The 22,673-nt window shown below is 45.4% G+C and overlaps 1 long non-coding RNA gene across 2 annotated transcripts; it reads left to right on the forward strand.

The window, feature by feature from the left end:
* Nucleotides 1-1,537: 1,537 nt before the first annotated feature.
* LOC116283653 (uncharacterized) lies at nt 1,538-18,293 on the forward strand. Of its 2 annotated transcripts, none has more exons than XR_012060037.1 (4): nt 1,538-1,744; nt 3,024-3,069; nt 4,497-4,590; nt 18,173-18,293. It is a non-coding gene; the product is annotated as an uncharacterized lncRNA (long non-coding RNA). The 2 variants fall into 2 exon arrangements; XR_004193282.2 differs by lacking the exon at nt 18,173-18,293 and adding an exon at nt 5,758-6,299.
* The last annotated feature ends 4,380 nt before the right edge of the window (nt 18,294-22,673 follow it).

A 22,673-nucleotide genomic window follows, 5' to 3' on the forward strand; every position in this document is an offset into this window, starting at 1 on the left:
TCCTTTTATTTCATCTTCCATTTGTTTGTCACTAGAATACAGAATTACAAGTTTTATGTATTGATCTTGTATCCCTAATCCTTGCAAAATTCCCTTATTAAGTCTAGTTTTTTTTATAGACTCCTTAGGATTTTACATAGTAAAAATCATGTTGTGGGCAGGGTAATAGCTCAGTGGTGGAGTGCATGCTTAATGCACAAGGTTCTGGGCTCAATCCCCAGTAACTCCATTTAAAAAAATTATGTTATCTGTTAATAAAGATAGCTTTGTTTCTTCCTTTCCAGTATGTATACTTTCAATGAATGTATCTTGCTTTATTGTCCTGGCTGGGATAGAAGAGCAAATATCCTTACTCTGATCCTAGTCTTTGATGGAAAGTATTTATTTATTACTATTCTGTATTTTGTTACTTGCAGCTTTTTAAATTATTATTACCCTGTATCAGATTGTGATGTTCCATTTTATTTTGTCTGTGAATACTTTTTTTAAAAAAATCATGAATTGATTTTGAATTTATCAAGTGATTTTCTCATATATTCTGTGGTGACCATCACATGAGCTTCCTTTTTTGTTTAACTTTTTAAAACTTGAAGTATAGCTGATTTACACTGTTGTGTTAGTTTCTGGTGTACAGCTGAATCACTGTACCGTACTCTTTTTAATGTGGGAGATTCGTTTATTTTTAAGTGTCAAAGCTGCCTTGCCTTGCTAGGGAAAGCCTCACTTGGTTGTGATGTGTTATCATTTTATATTGCTGGATTCTATTTGCCTTTTTTTTTTTGGAGAAGTTTTGTGTCTATGTTCATGGATAATATTGGTCTATAATTTTCCTTGCTTACTCTTAACAGGCTTTGCTATTAAGGTTTTTCTGGGCTCATGAAATGAACTAGGAATTGCTTCTCTTCATTTTCTGAGGTCACCTGAGGGATCCTGTTACAGATACTTTGGGCAATTAACTTAAACTCTCTTGGTTTTTGTTTTCTCATCTGTACAGTGGAGATGATGCTGTCTACCTAACCTGCTGTAGTGCAGAATAGATGAAATGCTATCTGAAGAATGCCTAGGAGTGCACCTAGTAGGTCCTCGACACATGATAGGCATTTTGTCAATAAGTGTGATTATTACAACATCACTAGAGGGACGAGAAACTTAGCACCTGCTGAATCTTAAAGTCTTCCGCTGTAAAATTCCAACTCTTCCCTCCCCACCTCCCCAAGAGCTTAATGTTGAACAATTGTGTCACATTTGCAGACCTTTAAAAATTGATTTTAGTTGTTACCCCACGTGATGCCACAGGAGCCTCTGAAAGTTGCCTTTATTGATCTCATTTCTCCCTTTAACTGATGAGGAAATGGAGGTTTGGACAATTTGCCTGAAGCCACATTGTAACAAAGAACAGATCTGACTCCGTATCGGATCTATTCCTTTAGCCCTGACCCTTGTGCTCTGTTGCCTGTTCTTAGTCTTGCTGGCTCTGCACCTTTTGTAAAAGAAAGTTGTCTATAGCCTGAAATATATAGGACAGCCCATTCTCAAGGCTCTGATCTTTGAAGATATAACACTTTTCTATTAAAAAGTTGCAGAACAGAGAAATAACGTTTGTCTTGTTGGAGGCTGTAGGAATATTGTGACCAGACCTACATGGACAGTGGCAAGAACAAAGGATTCCAGCACTAAGAAGTTTGCAACAACCAGACACACCCCTTTCCTTTTTAGTATAAAAGAAGCCTGAATTCTAACTCAGGTAGGATGCTTCTCTGGGACACCAGTCTACCATCTTCTCAGTCTACTGGTTTTCCTAATAAAGTTGCTGTTCTTCGCCCCAACACCTGTCTCTTGACTCATTGCCCTGTTGTGCAGTGAGCAGTGTGAGCTTGGACTCAGTAACAGCAAGGTAGGTTGGTTCCCATCACTCATTGTGAAGCCAGAGTTCCCAGTAAGGGAGCCAGCGTCCTGGAGAGGCACTGTTCTCCCAGCTTCCTGGCCACTAGAGGGCCTTTCTCACACCATTTAGGGGATCCCTTCAGGGGAAGGCCCTTTTAGAAGTGTCCAACATCAAGAGTCGATGGTGCAGTCTGCTGCCTTCTCCATCCATTTGTGTGACCTTTGGCACGTTTCTAACTTCACTGAGTCACGGACTCCCCATTTGGGAAAAAATGAGAGCCACAACACCAGCCATTATTTATTGAGCCCGTAGCGCATGCCAGGGGGTGTGCTGCATAGCTGCACACGTGATTTATTTAGTCCACTTAAAAACACTGTGAGGCAAGCGTATGGCCATAGGTGAGAAAACGGAGGTCAAAGAAATTAAATAATGTACCCAAGGTCAATAAGGATCCAGAATTGAAACCTAGGAATAACTGACTCTCCTTTTCGTGTTAAAATTGATCAAATCATACACTTTAAAAATGTGAAGCTTGTTATAAGTCAGTTACACCTCAGTAAGACTTTTTTAAAAAGCCTCATCCAGAATTAGATGCTGAGACTGAAGGCAGGATCAACACCAACAGAAAGTAATTACATTCACAGGAACACACATATGCCCCAAACCCACCCAGCTATTCACTCAGGGTTTGAGAATTTTATTGTGTATAAAATATGCCAGAATAAAGTACAGCTGCATTTTTTTTAACGAAAGTAATTAGACCTAAAGTCATAATTCTCAAATATCACCTGGATCTCTTACTGGCAGAAAAATAACACTAGACTGTATGGAAAATAAATCATTCTCTCAACTCCTACTCACCCTTTAAAAATTGCATTTTTTTTCTTACTGTAAAAACAATACATGTTTATGGTAGGAAAATTAGAAAAAACAGATGAGCCAAAAATGTAAAAATGAAAGCCAGCCTTGGTTCTATGTTCAGATATAACAAGATTTCATACTCTGGCATTTTTTTTCTACTACTTTTCAGTGCCTAGAAGTTTATTTAGATGTATATATAATTATGTAATATGTAGGGAGTTTTAGAGACTGGGGTCTTACTGTAAAATTTTTTTTATAATTTACTTTCAACACTTAGGTGTATACCATGAAAGGCGTACCGTACCAGTGAATGGCCATCTACGGTGAGAGTTTTAAATTAAATTCCATGATGCCTTAATGCCTTAGGGTTCTTTGGAAGTGTCTCAGGTGCTGGGGGCCAGGGTAGGGGAGAAGATGAGGGTCTGGGTCTGGTGGAGGGCTGGAAGGATCAAGCAGGTGAGGTCTGGTTTGCCGCGCTTCCTAAACAGAGCTGCCTTTTTTTTTTTTTTAAATACGATCTTCCCACAGTACTGCGGATTGGTTCTGGGACTCCCACACCCCTCACCTCCGCGATTAACAAAATCCAGAGATGATGAAGTTTCTTACAGTCAGTCCTCCGTATTCTCGGATGTGGAATCCGTGATTACAGAGGAGCAACTACACAGATTTGCCATTAAGATTTCATTTGAAAAGGAATTCCCATGCTGAAAACAATTTAAAAAAATCAAAAGAAACCACGATTGTAACATCATTCTTATTTCTGCTTAATTTCTTTTCAAAGTGAAAATAGCTTTATTGTTTTATACTTCTAAAAGTCACACCTACCCATTTTTCAAGATTCAAACAATTCAAAAACATAGAGACAGAAAATTGAAACTCATCCATTAATCTCACCATTCTTTGTAAATATTTTGGAGTGTATGTGTGTATTGAAATATATGGTACATCTATTATATCCTGTCTTTTTTCCTTAACGCAGCCTATTTTTTGGTGTCCTCTATTGACCTTTAAAAAAATGATTTTTTGACTGTTGACTATTATGTTATTAGGTTTATTGATAGAAAAAAGACAAGTTAAACATAAAGGCTTAAGGAGAATCGGGTGTCTACTTTTAAAACGTGTAATTTTATCACATTGAATATCCGTGCAACATTCTGCATGTAAACAACTCCCCCAGGCTTTAAAAGTCCCGTGTTGGCAGATCATCACGACTGTAAGAATCTCCCAGCTCTTCCACTGAACATGCCCCTAACGGCAAAGCAGGGTTTGGTCAAGAGCCCTCCTGGGTCTGGGAGAGTGGGCAGATCCTGCGGCCTTTACCAGACCCAAAGGGCTTTGACATTTTTGTTTTTCTTTTAAACCTAATTGGCCGCCCATTTTTCTATTCCATTTAACTAGTCTCTTTCTGTTACACTCTGAGTTCGTTTCAACTCTCTTTTTTATCATCATAAGCATGCAGCAAATGCCACAATGTCTTAATTATTAAAACTTCCAAATGGGGCTCTACCACCTGGTAACGTAAGCCCTCTAGCTTTGTTCTGCTCTAAGATTGTGCTAGATCCTTTCTGCCTTCATACACATTTTAGTATCAGATTATCAATTACTGCACAAAAACCTGCTGGGATTTTGTTTGAGATTGCGTTTGTCTGTTTTTGATCTTCCAGATGAACTTCATTCTGTCAAGATTAAAAAAAAAAATCCCTTTGGAGTTCTGATTTGGATTTCATTAATCCTATAATTTAATTTGCAGTGCATTGGATTCTTTTTTGATTATTTCCTGGCTGTGAATACTGATTTCCCCACCAGACTATCAGCAGTTCTTGGAGAAGGTGTCTGTCTGTCACGTAAGTCTTTTGTCTTCCGCATAATTGTATGGCAACCTTTAGCCAAGTAACATTTAATGTGTGTTTCTTGAACAGACCTCATAAGCTGTTGCAAAATGACCTTCTCAAGTGCTTTTCTCAAATATTCTGCGGCGGGGGGGGGTGCTCCTTAGCCTCTGATTTCATTTATTTGAATAAATCATTCAAGTACTTATGAATTCACCTGGCAAAGCCACTGGCATAGTCTAGTCTTAAGTGGTATTGACACACTCAACATGTTGTGCCATCTGCTCAGTATTTAGGCATCTTCCTTTTCCCTGGGAAGCTTTTAGTCCAACAAAGGCAGTAAACGCAAAACCAGCCGTCTAAATTGTTGTCTTTTTAGTGCCAGAGTCTTGGAGCTATAGAAGTGATAAACTCTAGCTGAGAAACCGCAGCAAAGTTGATGTATCCCAGTGAAGCTGACAGTTGAACTGGGTCTTGAAGCATGAATAGGAGTTCTCTATGCAGTAGAGTCCAGGAGTTGGGGAGATGCTAGGGAGCATTCTGGGTGAGAGAAAAAAAGACACGAGAGGATAGGAATTCATGCCATGTCTAAGAAGCATGAGTGGTCCAGCATGGCTGAGGCATAAGGGGATGGACTGGGAGATGAGTGAAGCTGGACATGTAGGGTAGGGACAGGCATGAGTGGCTTTTTAATATACGCCAGCATTTTTTTAAAAAACCTTATTATTTATGCTGGTTAGTATAAGGGTGTCATGATCAGATTTGTGTTTGAAAAATATTGCTCTGCTGGCCCTGAGGAAGTGGCTTATATGTACCGAAGTATTTAGATTACTACACTAATCCAGAGAGGAGGTAATAAAACCTTGGGCAAAGGTGCTAGAAATGGGATGCTGATGGCAGGTTATTCCAGAGGTGAAATTAAAGTGACTTGGTGATTGATTGGGTGCACGTAGGTGGAAGGAGGCCATCCTGGCCATCTGGGTGCAGGCTATGGGATATCACCATGCTGAGCTCCAAATTGTCCACTTGAGTCATTGGGTTGAATAGAGCAGCTCTTCTGAAAATATGCCAGGGTAGAACGGCTGATTGGCAGCTGAGTGAAAAGGCATAGAAAACTGCCCTTAGGACTTTCATTCTCTCCCTCAGAATAACCACATTTTGCCACGTGATTTCATTTTGCAGGATTTGTAGGTTCTTTTGTCCCCAGTTCATCGGTATATTTACTGCTGCTCTCCCAGGAAGAGAGAAGACAGGCTATTTCAAAAAGAAAAACTTAAACCAAAGACATTCCCTCCTGCTGCTGCTCTGAAGTTAGATTCGTTGGTCAGATCAGGTGGCATGGAATCTTAAATAATTTAGCCCAGACTGCTCACCTGGTAGGTGAGGAAGCCAAGTGCAAAAGAGGAAAGGCGATGTGTTAGCCAGCAAGCGGGATCGCTGGATCTCCCTGGAAGTGGTGGGAGGCAGTATATCAGCATGGTTAAAAGTAAGGACTCAGATGGTCTGGGCTCTGCCACCGACCAGCTGTGCGGTCTGGGGAATGTTACTTAGCTTTTGCTAAGCCTCAGTTCACTCGACGACAAAATGGAGTTGTTGTGATAATTAAATTTTTTAAAACGTGCATATTCACAGTGTGATGACACGTTTAAATACTCAGTGCCTGTCAGTGATGATGAAGATAAAGATGATGGTGCTGATGGCAATGATGCTGGTGCTGATGATGATGGCGGGGACAGTGGTGATGTAATTGAATGAGCACGGGCTTTGACATCAGCGCGCCTGAGTGCGAAAGTCTGTTATAGTTGTTTGACCTTGTTAAAACTACCTAACCTCTGTTTATAGCTGTCAATTTAAATATATGTAAAATAGAGAAAGTCGTCTCGGTCTTGCACTATTTTGAGAATGAAATAAAACAATACATGTATTCAAATTACTGAGCACATCCTGGCACAAAGAAGGTGCTCAAGTAATGTTTGTTCTCTATCCCTGAACCTAAACTTCTTTCTTCATTTCCTCCTCCTCCTCGCCTTTCCCTCTCCTCTTCCTCTTCATTCTTCTCTAATAGCAATCCTTTTTTTTTTTAATTTAATGCTGTGTTGTCATTTATCCATTAGCTGCCAATCTGGAAATATGTGTTGCCCTCATTGCTTCTAAGGACCCCGCTTCATCCTCTTGTTTCCACAGGTGGACTCTACAGTGTCTGGCTGTCTCTCCTGTCCCTTGTGGATGGCCCTGACCCCAGACACTGACCCTCCACTCGGAGCTTCCCTGGGTATTCATTTCAGGGCAAGGGCACTTACTCTGGGGGAATCCTTATTGTACCAGAGATTTGAGGCAGTATGTGTGGCCTCCCCTGAGACAGGCTGGGACCCGGGACCTGGGACCTTTTGCTGCAGTGCTTGCACCTGAACAACTGTCTCCTCCAGCAACAGAATACGGAGAAACTCAACTGCAGGCATGCGCGGTTGGGGCAAATTATGAGCAATGAGTTACAGAAAGACCAAAACCCAACTGCCCCTTCTGAGGTGTCAGGAGCAAAAGCAGGGGACTGTGCATGGTCCCTGCACACAGCCTCACCAAGGGGGTGGGCAGACGACCTAAGCCATCCCTCCCACCTGATCCACCTGTCCACCCTTAGCCTCACCCCATTTAAGGGACCAGCTTGCCTCCACTCAGGGATCCAGCAAGGGGATCTGTTGCTTTTTCCCCTCCCTCCTGCCCCAGCACCAGTCCTGAATTAGGGCCTCCTAGCAATTTCTATTGATTAAAGAGCCCAAGAGCTCTGGTCAGTGGCCTCCAGGTTCCCTCATCTCCATCTAGACAGTGTTCAGTGGATAGAATTAATACATTATTGTCTGGAAGCTTTTGGCAGTTTTCTTGCTTCAGCCATGAAAACTATAGGTTATCTTTTTTCATCGTTTTTGGTGGGACTCCAGGATGCGAGTGGAACCAGAATCTTCTGATCTTCTTCTCTTGACCCAGGTTTTTTTCTTTCATGTAATAAGGAAGAAACAAATGAACTCCATATTCAGACATCTTTTGTAAAAGCACCAAGTCTTCTGGCTCTAATGCAGAGAGACCAGCTTGATGGCTCCCAGAAGCTGAACGTGACTGAAAATCAGGTCAGGGACTGTCACATGAGGGGCACCAAAGGTCAGCGACCAATGACAGAATGTCCCCATGGCTGACAGAAGTGCATCATGAAACCAGCAAGTACCAGCTCGGGGACTCCATTTTTTTTGGAACTGCAGAATCCCATCTGTTTCCTTTTATGCCTTGATATCCCCAAAGTCACTCCTTCCAAATGGCAGAGAACACATATGTATTGTTTTAATTAAAGTGAATAGGTTTGAGGATTTCAAAAGAGAACGTTTAAGATATCTGAGGGGGTTACAAAATCAGAGGGGAAAAGCTTCTTACACCAGAGAGAATTAGGGTCACAGAACTAATTTAGGCATAAAAACAGCACTGGGGTCAGGGGAGAGAGGAAGGAGAATGGGTCGAGGAGGGGTGAAAACTTGCCCATAAATTTTTTACATGAAGAAAAAAAAAAGGAAGGAAGAAAATAATAGAAAGACAGAGGAAACATTGAAGCTCACTTTTTATTTTGTTTTCAAATGGATTCCATTAGATGCAATATGTCATTCTGAGTGCACCTGAATATAGCTGTGGATTTAGATAACTCTTTCTTCCTCCCCTTCTGACCTTTATTATGACTGCAAAAATGCTGTGTGTGAGGGATAAATAATGCATGACCTCAGCCAGGAGAGGAAGGAAGACCTGAGGAAACATTGCGGAATAGAGGAAGCAAAATTTCTTTCTCTACTATATTTTTCACTCCTGACCGACTCCCACCTCCATCCCCACTCCCTGCTCTCTCCCACCCACCAATCCAGGACCCCAAAACCTGGATGCAGCGTGCTGAAGAGCATGGATATGGGGGTCGAACTTGCATTTAAAATCCTTGTAGCTAGGCTGTCTCATTTGTGTGATGTATCATACCCATCACAGGATGCTCTGAATCCAAAGCTTTGAAAAGATAACAAATGAAGATGTATACAAATGAATCTTTTCCACTGCACCCTGGAGAACAAACAGAAGACAGAACGCCTATTCTGGTCAGTTGTGAGCCTCAGACGTCAGTGGAAGAGCTGCTCAGGGAGGAGGGTACCTCCTTAGTGAGCCCAGAATGACCCTGAAGGGGTCCTCGAGTGCCCAGAACCCTGGTCTTGGCTTTGGATCCTCCAGGCTGGCTTCTGTGGCGTCAAAGCACACAAAAGTTCTCTGCAATACCCTTGGAGTGAGAATCTGGGGTTTCTTGCCGCGTTTAGAAGCCAGATCCCTCCGTTTCTTGCAGTCATAAAAGAAACAGAGGAAGGGATGGAACTGAACTTGCAGCTTGTGCTAAACTCAAAGTTGGCTCTTACCCAAGAATAACTTGTATGTCCATTTGTCTGTGATTCCCCATTTCCCGCCTAGATTTTCCTGTACTCTCTTGGAAAACTAGTTTTCAGAGTCTTGGTTCCTCGAATGTTGTCAAGTTTAAGTAGAAAGGAGATGAGTCTGCCTGGTAAATAAGACCATCCCTCCACAAGTGGGGTTATTTTGATCTACCTGGGTGGTGGTGGCCACGTACCTACCCTTTAGATCTGTGGAAAGATGCGTGGCTTAAGCACCCCGTGGGCTCTCTTTCCATGTCCTGTCCTCTGATGCCCCAATGAGAGCTTGCAACAGACAGCAAATGGTTTTGTATGATCACTGGGGAATTCCCTTTCTTTTCCCCTTTCCAGTTTTACCACCTATTTCAAGATGAACTTGAGGTGAAAGTGTGGTCACCAGGGTGCCAGTTGGAGGATACTGACAACCTCAGGGCTGTGGCTATTGCCCGGAGAAATCTCTGACTCTGGATTCAAAGGGTCATTGCTCGGGGGTTGCCCAAGGAAGCTGTTACAACAGCTCCTTCCAGTCTCACTTCCTATTAGATACATTCTTGTCATTTCCATGGCAACCGGGAAGTTTCTTGGGTTGCGCTGATCCACTGCTTGGGGACATATGGGAGGACAATTGGATGGGGTAGGTAGATACAGAGGCTGAGCTGCTTAAACCTTCCCATTTTATCCTTACTTCGGGCCCTCACAGGGCTCTCCCCGAGACCAGGCGCAGGAACGTCAGGATCATTATTCGTTCTGTAACCTCGGGGCCCCACCTGCCAATCCTGAGTGACAAACATACATAAAGTGACTAGAGGTCTGTGCTAGAAATGTTGTGTGACTCCGCTTCCTACTGCGACCTTGCCCGTCCTTACGGCTCCTCTCCTCCCTGCCGATCTTCCCTCTTTCTCCTTCTCTGCCTTTAGCTTCTTCCCCAGGCTTAGTGCCAGAGGCAGGGAGAAGGCATCGCTGACGACGTGGAGGGCATGGGATCTGCAGCAGGGAGGTCAAATGCAAGGTCTGCTTTCCAGCCACGTGACCTTGAACTTCAGTTTCTTCGTCAGTGCAAATGGAAATGATGCTTTTTTCCTCTCTCTTAGGGCTGTGGTGAGAATTAAATGGGTTAAAAATCTGTGTGGTACTTAGAACAGTGCCTGTCAAGTAGATGGGTCTACGAAGGGTGACCTTAGATCCGGATGCATCTGGGACAGCCTCGTTTGAAACCTGCTGTCCCAGCATTGTTGTGACTGTGTTCTCTTACCACTTTGAAAGTATCCAGGGTTCGGATGCTAAATGTGGTCACCCTGTACGCAGTCTTAGGTATTTTACTACTGGGCAGTGATCTGTTAATTCTGTGGAGGTGCAGGATTGGACGTCGCAGGCTAGGAAGTGAGGCAAATAAGAGCATCTACAATTAACCAGTTTCAAGTTAAACTGCTCTTATCTTTGGAGACAAAGAAAACCCTGTAACGCTGAAGTTCTGCTCTTCCCCACCCCCTCCCACGTCTGGGGTGGAAGGTGCCAAGAACCAACAGGGAGGGCAGCCCCACCAGGGTCCCGCCAGCTGTGCACATTCAGAAAGCAAGCATTGAGAGCCCAGCCCTGGGAGCTGCATTTTTGCTCTGCCTCCAGCTACGTAACTGAGGTCAGGGTGCCAGGATCTCTCAGGGCAGCCAGCATGGCCATGAGTTCCCAAATAAAAGGAAAATATCTTGAGATGATCAACCTTCTGTTGGGGGCACACGAGGTGGTGACAGTGACGGTGGGTTGGTGAAGAGTTACCAGAGACCGAGAAGAGTTTAGGGAAGTTTAATAGAGACACTGCTATAGGCAACAGCTGGCCACACAGGCGAGAGGTGCCTGCGTGACTGCGTGAGCGCCATGGGGAGGGTGGGGAGGGTGGGTGTGCAGGGTCTTTTATTGCGGGGAGGGGGCTATGCACACAAGGAGTAGGGGGCTGAGGGATCAATCCCTGCACAAGTACTTGATTGGTTGTTAAGATCTGTCAGGGACGTCTCTGAATAATAGGTTTTAGGACTGATAAGGGCAGGATGTGTCTCCTGTCTGCCTAGGGTGTTAGGGTATTATGAGCCGGGCTGTCTCCTGGGGTGATGGGTTTTGTTAGGATAAACACACATCAAGAGAAGGTGTTTTATATCTTGCAGAAATGCAGGTATGCTAAGGGTCCTGCAGTGGGGAGTGGGGGTTAAGCTATCAGTCAGCTCCAGGCACACAGAGAGCCCAGGGATGGGCGTTTTATGACTCCAGAGAGTGCCAGCCGGATCCACACCTTCCTCCCTGGTAGAAGGGAAGGACAGGGGTCAATCTTGGCAAAACATTTTCACAGGGACCACGCAGCCTTTATGTTGGCAGAGTGCAGCCCGAGAGCTCTGCTGGCGGCCTGGCCCTTGGGCTCCTCTTCCACACTAAGTCCCTGAGGTCCTTGTATATGTGCCTCAGATCATTGTCTGTCCATCTGTCTGTCTGTCTATCTACCTATCTATCTATCCATCCATCTATTTATCTATCTTCATCCATCTATCTACGTGTCTATCCAGTCATCCACCTGTCAATCCATCCATCCATCCAAACATCCATCTACCTACATATCTGTCTTCATCTATCTATCCAACTACCTGTCCATCCAGCCATCCATCTGTCTGTTTATCTATGTACCTATCAACAGGCATACCTTGTTTTATTGATCTTTGCTTTATTGTGCTTTGTATTTTTTACAAATTGAAGGCTTGTGGCAACCCTGTGTCGAACAAGTCTATTGGCTTCGTTTTTTTTCCAATAGCATTTGTTCACTATGTGCCTCTGTGTCACATTTTGGTAATTCTCACAATATTTCAAACCCTCCACCAGCGAAGAGATTATGATTCACTGAAGGCTCAGATGATGGCTAGCATTTTTTAGCAATTAAATACTTTTAATTAACGTACGCATATTGAGTTTTGGACATCATGCTATGCACGCTTAATAGATTACAGTATTGTGTAAACATGACTTTTATATGCACTGAGAAACCAAAACATTTGTGTGACTCAACTTTAATGAGATATTAGCTTTATTGTAGTGGTCTGGAATGGAAACCGAAATATCTCAGAGGTATGCCTGTATCTCTGTCTGTCTGTTTATCTGTCTGTCAGTCCATCCACGCATGCGTCCATCCAACCACCTATCTCCCTATCTTAACCATCACCATTTTCTAACAGGTTGGACCCTGGGGTCAAATTCCAGGTCCTCCACTCACTAGCTGTGTCAATTTTGGGCAAGTTCCTTTTTTGTGCCTCATCTGTAAAATGAGGATGACACTACATCTGCTCTGTAGGTTTGCTGTGAGGATTAAAAGCCATTCATATCACGCGCGTCGCGTGTGCTCGGCACACAGGGAACGCTAGAATAACCACTGCACATTTTTTGCACTTTTTTCCCGTGTTACTTTTCTTGTGTGTGGTGGGAGGGTTCTGACCTCTCCATCCCATCCCTTGGCTGTCTTCATATGATTTTAAATTAAAAGACATCTCCTTGCATGTTGTTTGGAAGAACATCCTGACTTGCTTAGGTCCAGTCAACATTGCATTCACCATTTTGTTAAGTAGATGTGATGTAGATGGCACGACCAGGAAAACAGAATTCAGAGTGGGTGGGATGGCCCCTATTCCTGTGTAGCTCTTGGGAAAAGTGGTCCTTGCACAGATTTTGGAATTCAACCACAGTTTGAATTCTGGATCTTCCCATTTTAACCATGTGACTTTGGGTAAAATATCTAACCTCTTTGGGCCTCAGTTTACTGATATATAAAACAGAGAAAATTGCATGGTAGGTGTGAGGGTGAATGGGGGCAAAAGTGCCTGCCACGATCTCTGGTATTCAGCAGGTATTCCATAAGTGCTGATTTCTGGTCCCCTCCTGTAATTAGACTGTTAGCTCCTGGGAGGGAGGGAGGGAGGGAGGCTGTGTTTGTCCACTGTCGTATCCCTCTGGCTCTCAGTACAGTGCCTGTCCAGGAGCAGTCAGTGAATGGTCGGTAAGCAAATTGAGAACAAATAGATTTTTCGTGCATGACATACCTTCTTCGACACAAATATATTAACTTCCTGCTTACTGCGTCAGGACTAATCACCGCTAGGGATGAAGGCTTTGGGGACTTAATGATTTTTGAAAACTATACTCAAGGTTAAATTATGAGTCGAGCCAGGACTCGAAAATGCTGGAAGCAATTTCCTCCAGTTTCAACAGTGGCTCAGCCTCATTCGCTTTGTTTATTCAAAGCCTGCTAACCCCACCCCCTCCCACGCTCCCAGATCTGGAGTGTGGAGTGTGCGCCTTGTGGCCACACCTCGCTGCAGCTCCCCGGAAAGGGAGCAAAGGCAGAGGGTGCAGTTTAAGGCTGAAGCACCTCGGGCTTTGCGCTTCAGAGGGAATGAAGTAGAGGATGGGGGTGTTGGTCCTTGGCACCAATCTCTTCACTTCCTGAGATCTACATTCACTCACCAACAGTGTGTGAAGGATGGAAAGGGGAGACTGATTTAGAAACTGGCCCTTCTTCCAGGTCTAGCTACAGCCTGTCTAGCTCAGAAGCCTCGTCTCTACTGAGACTCTGTGAAGGGCTGCCTCTTGGTGGGGTGGCGGGAGTGGGGATGACAGTGGAGGTGGCTAAAATAGTCTTGGGCAGCTCAAGGTGGCAGTTCCCAGCATCCGCCTCAGTGGCCATCTTCACCTTCTGTTTCTCGGGCACCTAATGTCTGTCTCCCTTAAGGCATTCCTGATGGGGTAGGATTTGGTTAGTGGAAGAGAACGGTTCTGTTATGCCTGGAGTCATCTGGGAGTTCTTTGGTGTCTTCCCTGCATTGTAAATTGCTCAAGGGCAGTGCTTTGTTTCATTCTGCTTTGAATTTTCAAAAACTAAGATGGGACACCTGGTCAAATTTAAATGCAATTGTGTAGGGAAAAGAACAAAACAAAAACGTGTAGCCTTTCTCCATGGAGGAGAGCCCAGTAGCCAGCATGGAGCAGACCTTCTCTGATGGGAGGCACCCACGTTCCTTTGGGAAGGCGGTAACAGGACTTGGAGTGTGTGTCGTTGAGGGGCGAGGGGGAGAAGGACTGTTGGGGGACTTTTGGGGACTTGGCAGAAGCTGTCTCTCTACTTGTTCGGCAGGGGCCTGGGAAGGTGTGGACCGATCTACAAAGGGATTCTGCCGGCCCAACAGGGTGGAATGGGGCGGAGGTGGTCCCCCTGATCCCAGAGGCATGTGATGAGGGAAATCAGTAGGGTGGAGAGTGGTGGCCCTCATCAAGCTCATGGGCTAGAAGGCGGGCTCAGGTGGACTGGTCAGGGAGACCTGGTGGAAACTTCCGAAACTTCACGTGTGAGTGAGCTTCTTAGCTCCTGACTCCTCTGACGCAGTGTACCGACCTAGGGTCAGCACAGCTGAGCATGTGCGCTTGGGAACTAGTAGAACTTGGCTCCAGCGTGGGTCCCCATTGCAGCCCGTGCACGGTTCTAGGCCAGCATGGGTGGCGTCATCTCAGCCACCCATGGCTGAATGGGCCGGTGTCTCTGAGCCTCCATGAGACTTCCTCAGCAGTGACCTCCTGTGGTGATGTCGAGCAATTGCACTTGTAGTCTGAGGACCGCACCTTGAACTAAACTCTGGAGTTCTTGAAGAAGTGGTACGAGTGGGGAATGACGGCAGAGAAAATAAAATAACACCAAGAGGGAGGAAGATTCTAGACTTCATGCTGATGAGGGGTGATGGCTTGAGCGCTTCACTTCACAACAACCAAGACATGTGGCTGAATGGTACCCCCAGACTGGCAAAAGAGGTCATACCAGTTCCAAAACAGGGCCCGACACTGAGTATGTAGTTGAAGTTTCAGTACATATTTGTTGAATGAGGAAGACGGATGGATAGGGGAATGGAATTAACGCTCGCTCAAATCCACACACTGAGAGAAACTCCGGGTACTTCTCCAATTCGTTCCTCACAGTCCGGTAAAGAGTGTCACCCTCATTGCACAGGTGGGTCCACATTGGGTAGCAAACAGTGGAAACAGCCTCTGAACCCAGAGCTGACCCCCAAAGCTGGTCCTCAGCCAGGTGGGATGCTGTAGGGATGTCCGCTGCAGCCTCAGGCACGGAGGGGGTGACCAGGAGTATCTGGATGTGAGGGGAGTTAATGGAGACTTGGGGTGGGTGGAAGAGGTGTGCTTGAAACAAAGTTGCTAAAAGCCTTGACAAGTGAGGCCGTCTGGTTTTCTCCTGAGAGTTACGATCGGGTGTGAGGATTATGGTGCTGAAAACCCCAGCAAAACTGTCACCGGCAGAACCTGTCGGGGGGGATGGGAAGGGAGGAGGGAGTAAAAGAGAGGGGGTAAAACAAAAAGGGTATGGACTGAGAGTTAGAAAAAATAGGCAGGGGGTGGGAAAAGTAGGGAGGGAGGAAGAAGAAGAACCTTGGGTTAAAAACAGATACGTTTAGATGATTCAACTGAAACAAAACATGAAGTGCCTGTGGGTGATTTTGCAACGAGTCCTACTAAAATCACACGAGGTTAATTATTTTGACCTCGTTTCCTGCTATCACACTTGACGGAGGGCATCCCAGGCTGGAAAGGACACCATTGCCCTCAATAGTGTGTCTACAGCAAGTAATGACCTCTCTGGAGTGTAGCTCAAGTTCCTGGAGGACAACTGTACTCTAGAAGTAAATTGGCTTTGCAGTAATGGCTTCGACATCGTTGCTGGTGGTTTCTGGTCCATTTGGGCAAGAAACACAAGGAGTGAAATTGTTAAGCCTTTTCCCACTTTTTCTCTCTTTCTTTCTCTTCCTTCCTTCCTTCCTTCTTTCCTTCCTTCCTTTCTTTTTCTTTCTTTCCTTCTCTTTCTTTCTTTCCTTTTCTCTCTCTCTGTCTCTCTTTCCTTCTTTTCTTTCTTTCTTTCTTTCTTTCTTTCTTTCTTTCTTTCTTTCTTTCTTTCTTTCTCTTTCTTTCCTTCTCTTTCTTTCTTTCCTTTTCTCTCTCTCTGTCTCTCTCTCTTTCCTTCTTTCCTTCCTTCCTTCCTTCCTTCCTTCCTTCCTTTCTTTCTTTCTTTCTTTCTTTCTTTCTTTCTTTCTTTCTTTCTTTCTTTCTTTCTTTCTCTTTCTTTCCTTCTCTTTCTTTCTTTCCTTTTCTCTCTCTCTGTCTCTCTCTCTTTCCTTCTTTCCTTCCTTCCTTTTATTTCTTTCATCTTGCAACATCAGTGAATACGTGGCGGTTGGAAACTCATTTGTTGCAGAAGCACTAGTTAGACTGAGCCTGAGGAGGGTGGGGACCAGGATAGTATGTACATTGTACCCAAGAGCCTGGCACGTGGCTGTAAATCAGTGGATATTTGAATAAAATGGTGAATATGTGCTGAAGCTCTGTTTCTTTTTCCCTAAATAGTTTTGAGCCTCTTCGATGTATTAAGCTCTCCACTGGCCGTTGAGGATACAAGGCACAATAGGACATGTTCTCTGTCTTCAAAGAGCTTCTAGTTAGTGGAGGATCTGATGAGTTGAAATGTGTTGAAAACAATTCTGCTGTGGGACGGACAGGGGTAGAGTGGTATAATGAGGGAATCAGACACCATGGGCCTAACATTGTTACTTTTTAAAGAAATTCTTCCACCTTGGGTTGGATATCTCTGTTTATGAGGAAGACTATAGGCCCGGGGACACCTGCAGAAAATCAAGAAACACAATAGTTTGTTTTAAGTCAATTCAACAAATAGCAATTGAGTCTCTATCACGGGCTGGATTTGGTGTCAGGAGACTGGCCTGAATAAGGTAGCCCTGACCCTTATTTTCCAGGAGCTCACACTCTAGCTGGGGAGGCAGATGGTACACGAAGGAAGTAAGTAAGATAAGAGCTATTGGGTAACCTGTGGTGAAGAAGAATATGAGAACCAATGTATGTATGTTCCTATGTGACTGAAGTACTGTGCTGTACACCAGAAACTGACACAATATTGTAAACTGACTGTGCTTCAATAAAAATATATTTTAAAAAGAGAACTATCGGGAGAACAGTATGGAGGTTTCTTTAAAATACTAAAAACAGTTACCATATGATCCAGCAATCCCACTCCTGGGTGTATATCTGGAGAAAACTCCAATTTGAAAAGTTACATGCACCCCAGTGTTCATAGCAGCACTATATACAATAGCCAAGACATGGAAACAACCTAAATGTCCATTGACAGATGACTGGATAAAGAAGTTGTGGTATATTTATACAATGGAATACTACTTAGCCATAAAAAATAATGAAATAATGCCATTTGTAGCAACATGAATGGACCTAGAGATTATCAAATTAACTGAAGAAAACCAGACAGAGAAAGACAACTATCACATGATATCACTTATAATTGGAACCAAAAAAAATTGATACAAATGAACCTATTAACAAAACAGAAAAAGACTCACAGACGTAGAAAACAAATTTGTGGTTACCAAAGGGGAAAGGTGGGGTGGAGGGATAAATTAGGAGTTTGGGATTAGCAGATACAAACTACTAAATATAAAATAGATAAATGAGGTCCTACTGTATAGCACAGGGAACTATATTCAATAGCTTGTCGTAACCTATAAGGAAAAAGAATCTGAAAAAGAACATATATATGTGTATGTATAACTGAATCACTATGCTGTACACCTGAAACTAAAACAATGTTGCAAATCAACCTACATATCAGTAAAAATTAAAAAAAAAAAAAGAACGCTCGGAAGGGTGCCCTGTGATAGGTGCAGGGCATTGAAAGGACTTTGAACTTTACTCAGAGATGGGGAAGTTGATACACGTCCCTGTTCCTCTCATTTCCTATTCAGACAAAGAAATCCCTCCAATCTTCTCTGTTTCTCCAACCACATTTAATATCCCTTAGGAGAAACTCTTTTTCTTCAAGTTTAAAAAAAAATTGGGGGGGGGTAATTAGGTTTTTAAATTTATTTTTTAGAGGAGGTACCGGGGATTGAATCTAGGACCTCATGCATGCTAAGCATGCACTCTGCCACTGAGCTGTACTCTCCCCCAACTAGAAGAAATTCTGACATACGTACACCCACTCACTCTTTCCTAATGCTCAGAATTCCTTCCACACCATGAGCAAATGAGTTAACTTCTGTGCTCCGCAGGTGCCTCCCCTGTCAGAGAAACATCATCTTACCTGCAGGGCTGCTGGATGTCAAGGTCAAAACAGCAGAAGGAGGAAGGAGGTGAAAACAGCGGAAGCCCAGGGCGTGATCGGTCACTGTTTCTTCTGAAGGTAAAATAAGATCCTTGAGGAAGCTCTTTAGGGGCTTAAGTGGACACAGATTGAAAGTGCAGATCCTTGTGCTACCGTTTTCCCACGAAGGAGGGGAGCTCAGAGTCAAAGCACTTTTAAGGTAGGGAGACCTTCCAGCAATGCAGAAGAGGGTATAAATGACCCTGTCTGAGTGTCCCCCCATCTCAGGGGAAGGCCCCGAACTTGGTTGTGAGGGTCCTCTCCTTGCCCACGGGACCTACCTGCATGCTGGCTTGTGGATACTGACGTCACCTTGCTTGTCTGCACTCAGATTTAAACTCTAATTCCTGACTGCACGCTTCGCATTTGGCACAGGGAGAGGGTGGGTGACATGGGGACCAAAGAAAGATCACAAGTCCACAGGGTGTGGTTCCATGTCCCCTGGGTACGATGGTAATAGTAATGGTGTTAATAATGGTAGCCATAGTTACTGAACTTTTCTTAGATAGTGCTTCACACACTTTAACACATCAGATCCTCCCCTCTGCCCTAGGAGGTGGTACTATCCCCATTTTACAGATGAGCAAACTGAGGTTTAGACAAGTTAAAGAGCGTGCTTTACGAAACAGAGCTAGAGTGGGTGGATCTGGGACTTACCTCACCACTGTCTGACACCAGCACTAGAACCTCACAGCCTCACGAGGCACATGGGCGACAGCAGGATTCAGTGACCCTGGACTCTCACAGGAAGCTCATTCCCGCACCAACAGTGGGACCGCGGCAATTTACTTAATCCCTTCAGGCCTCAGTCTCCTTGTCTGTAAAATGGGCAGAATAACCTCACAGGATGAATGAGACATTGGCTCCTGATACACGTTGATTTCCTTCCCTCCCTGGAAATCCAATCTGTACAGAGAACTTAGTAGGACATTTCAGTGTCCAAGGGTGTGCAGCCCACAGGACCCTCCTGACGCACACACGTATGTGGTTTCTTTAGAACTGGGATTGCCCTTTGAACCGCTTAAGCACTGGCATCGTTTTAATCAACAACTTCAACTCTATTGGATTATAACCCCTCCTCACAGGACCGTGGGTATCGCTACTTCAAGTGAAGACGGCGAATTTCGGTTTCAGGTGGCAGCCTCAGAATGTTTTCCCAGTGAAGTCAACTAGATGTACCCAGCGTTCTCTGTGCACCCTTCCCATCTTTCGCACAGTCAGGCTTGTAATTTCATGGGTTCTCCTTGGATCTATTCTTACAGCAAAGGTCTATCCCTTATCTTGGGTGGATAAATACATCCATCACCCTGCATTCGCATTTCTTTTTCATTAAGTCTTTCCCCTGCCTCCCGTCATTTAATGAGTGCTGACTCCACGCTGAGTAATGGAGGGCACAGAATTACAAGACGTGGGTCCACGTCTGGGCTCTGGTGGCTTGTCTGCTCTGTGACTGGGCGCAGTCCCCTCCTTGTCAATCCAGGTCTCCGTGTGCTCATTTATAAATGGGAGTGAGATCTGCAGTGAAGGGTTGTTGTGTGGCTTGTGGAAAGAAAGGCAGTGAAGCACAGTACAGACAGGAGGGACTGCCATGCAGAACGGTCCCTCCCTGGTGGGCTTCCTGAGCACCACTGAGTCCTCCGCACCAGGCACGCGGTGACAGGCAAACAGTGGACAGTACACAGTGTGGACGCTGGAAGCAGATCGCCGGCTCCCAGCTCTTCTGAGCCGTGTGCCCTTGCACAGGTGACTTAACCTTGCTGAGCCTCAGTTTAGTAGGGGAAGAGCTTATAAAGTGGCGGTGATCACAGTTAGGAGTCACTCAGTGGTTCTCAACTGGGAGTGATTCTTTTCCCCCAGGAATCTGGAGACACTTTCGGTTGTCACAACAGATGCAGGGATGCTGCTGGCATCTGGTGGGCAGAGGTCAGGCATGAGGCTGAACATCCTACGATGCACAGGACAGCTCCCCACCACACAGAACTGTCCAGCCCCAAATGCGAAAGGTGCTGAAGCTGAGAAACTCCTGGTAATGAATACAGTTCAGGTACATTCTTGACATAGTTGCTGGCACCTGACGTGTCTCTCTGGAGGCGTCAAGCTGGCTGTGTCTGGAGAGGGCGCTGGAATGTCTCAGCGTCAGCCTCAGCGCTGGGATTGGAGCCTTGATGCCAGTGCTGCTGTCAGCCCACCTCGGCCCCCAGCACACTGCCAGCCCCATCACAGACCTGTCGCCCTGTTCTGCGTCGAGGCTGTACGCATCAGGCCCGCTCACCCAGCCGCAAGCTCTGTGGTTGAAAGGCACCAGCCTGATTCCGCTTTGAAGCTGCCCTGATGCTTAGGATTCTGACTTGACTCACAGAACATGCTTCGTTACGGTCATGGAATCTATGAGTGCCTTAGAGGTTCGTGGCAGTTTGGTTGGCAGGTCTTGTAGAGATACAGAGAGGTAGGAGCCGTGCGTTCAGGAAGGAGGGTGGGGCTTCTGAAGGAGGCACTGCTGGGTGAGTAGGGTAAGAAGTTCATCCTCTAAGGACAGCTGGCCCTGTCTGGAGACGGTCCTCACTCCTCCCCCGTCAGAGAAAAATACACTTACTGCTGGTACCAGTGGTACTGACTAGTCTCCGTGTCTGTAAAATGCGCAGAGTAACCTCACAGGATGAAATGAGATGTTGGCTCCCAATACATATTAATTCCCTCTCCCCATGGAAGTCCAATCTGTACAGAGAACTTAGCAGGATGTGTCAATGCCAGGCCCCCCGATATCCCCCAGTCCTGAGCTCTGTCTGCAGTATGCATAGACCCCCGGCCTGCCCACTCCCTGGGGGACAATGGTTAGTTCACAGACCGGCCCCCGTACACGGAGGGCAAGGAGAGGCCAGGGAAGGAAGCAGCCACTCCAGATTAGTTGGTGGCAAGTTGAACAAGCTAGAGGAAGGAGGGGGTGTAGCTCAGTGGTAGAGCATGCGCTTAGCATGCACGAGGTTCTGGGTTCAATCCCCAGTACCTCTATTTAAAAAAAAAAAAAAACAAGCAAGGAAACTTAACATTCACATGAGGCTCGTCCTGGGCACTGCAAGATGAGTAGTTCTCTGCTCTCGCCCACCCGAATCTTTAGCGTGTATGTAGAGGCCTTAACTGGGCTCAGTCACGTACACCCTCCAGATGGTCTCAACAACACCACATTACTCTCTCAAGTCTGTGTCCTTGAAACCAACTCCCACTGTGGGGATAGTGGGCAGAGTGTCTGTTCTAAGGACAAGGGAGAGGTGAGGATCCTCTCATTGCCCGGGGCCAGCTCGAGGGTCAACCCGCAGTCGCGTCCTGTCAGTTACCTCCTCCCGCAACAATGAAATGATGTCTCTTACTTATTGGTGTCCTCCCACGTTGCTTTATCAAAGTGCCCGGACCAAATTAGCAGGCAATGAATCCTTGCTAATTGAATGCATAATCAGACACGGAAAACCGAGATGCATGTACACATGTCTGCATTTATATTTGTATATACAGAGATTAAGGGAGAAGATAAATACCTCTTTCTCCCGTGGTCCACAATAAGCCCTTGATAACTCAGTTTCCCTGGTGGCTCTTCCATGGCCTTCCTTTTTTTTTTTTTTGGTGGGGAGGAGGTAGTTAGGTTTATTTATTCTTAGCGGAAAGTACTGGGGATTGAACCCAGGACCTCGTGCGTGCTAAGCATGCACTCTACTGCTTGAGCTATACCCTCCTCCCTCATGGCCTTTTGAATGACACACAAGGACACATAAGGTCTGAAAGACCCTCCCTGGTGTACCTCTCTGGCCAAGTCCTGTATCTTCCTCCAGACTCCATCTCCCACCCATCCTTCCTGGCCGCTGTCTCCAGCCCTCATTGATTTCATCTTCCCTGGGGCCAACAATTCTTGTCGTGGCCAGCTGACATGGCACTGCCACACTGCTTCACAGTGTCACAGCACTGTGATGTGTCCGTGGAGGGGACTTGATCAGAATAGCAGCAGGATGGAAAGGACATGAAATCTGGAGTCAGGAAACTGGGGTTGGAGCCCCAAATCCTCCTACTGCCGTCTCAGGGTCCTTCAACTATTTGAGCCTCAGTTTTCTTTCTCATATTGTGGAAACAATGACCCCTCTCCTGCTAACAGAAATCAGAGAGGAAGATGCCTGTGTCAGAGGTTCGCATCAAGGACGACACAGACAGAAGACATAATTAGTGCCTTGCCTGTGAGATGAAAAGCTCCGTGGGAGCAGGGCTGTGCTTTCTCCGTCTTGTTTATTCCCTTGCAGTGCCGACCGTGGGCTTGGACATGCTAAAACACGTGTAATAAATTTGTAGTGGGATGCATACAGATGCAGAGAAAAAGATGAACGTGATTATAAGCAGAAATGCGTGGTTCCCTTTTTCCTCGAATGCTG

The sequence above is a fragment of the Vicugna pacos genome, chromosome 16, assembly GCF_048564905.1.
Source record: "Vicugna pacos chromosome 16, VicPac4, whole genome shotgun sequence".
In the NCBI taxonomy this organism is placed as follows: Eukaryota; Metazoa; Chordata; class Mammalia; order Artiodactyla; family Camelidae; genus Vicugna; species Vicugna pacos.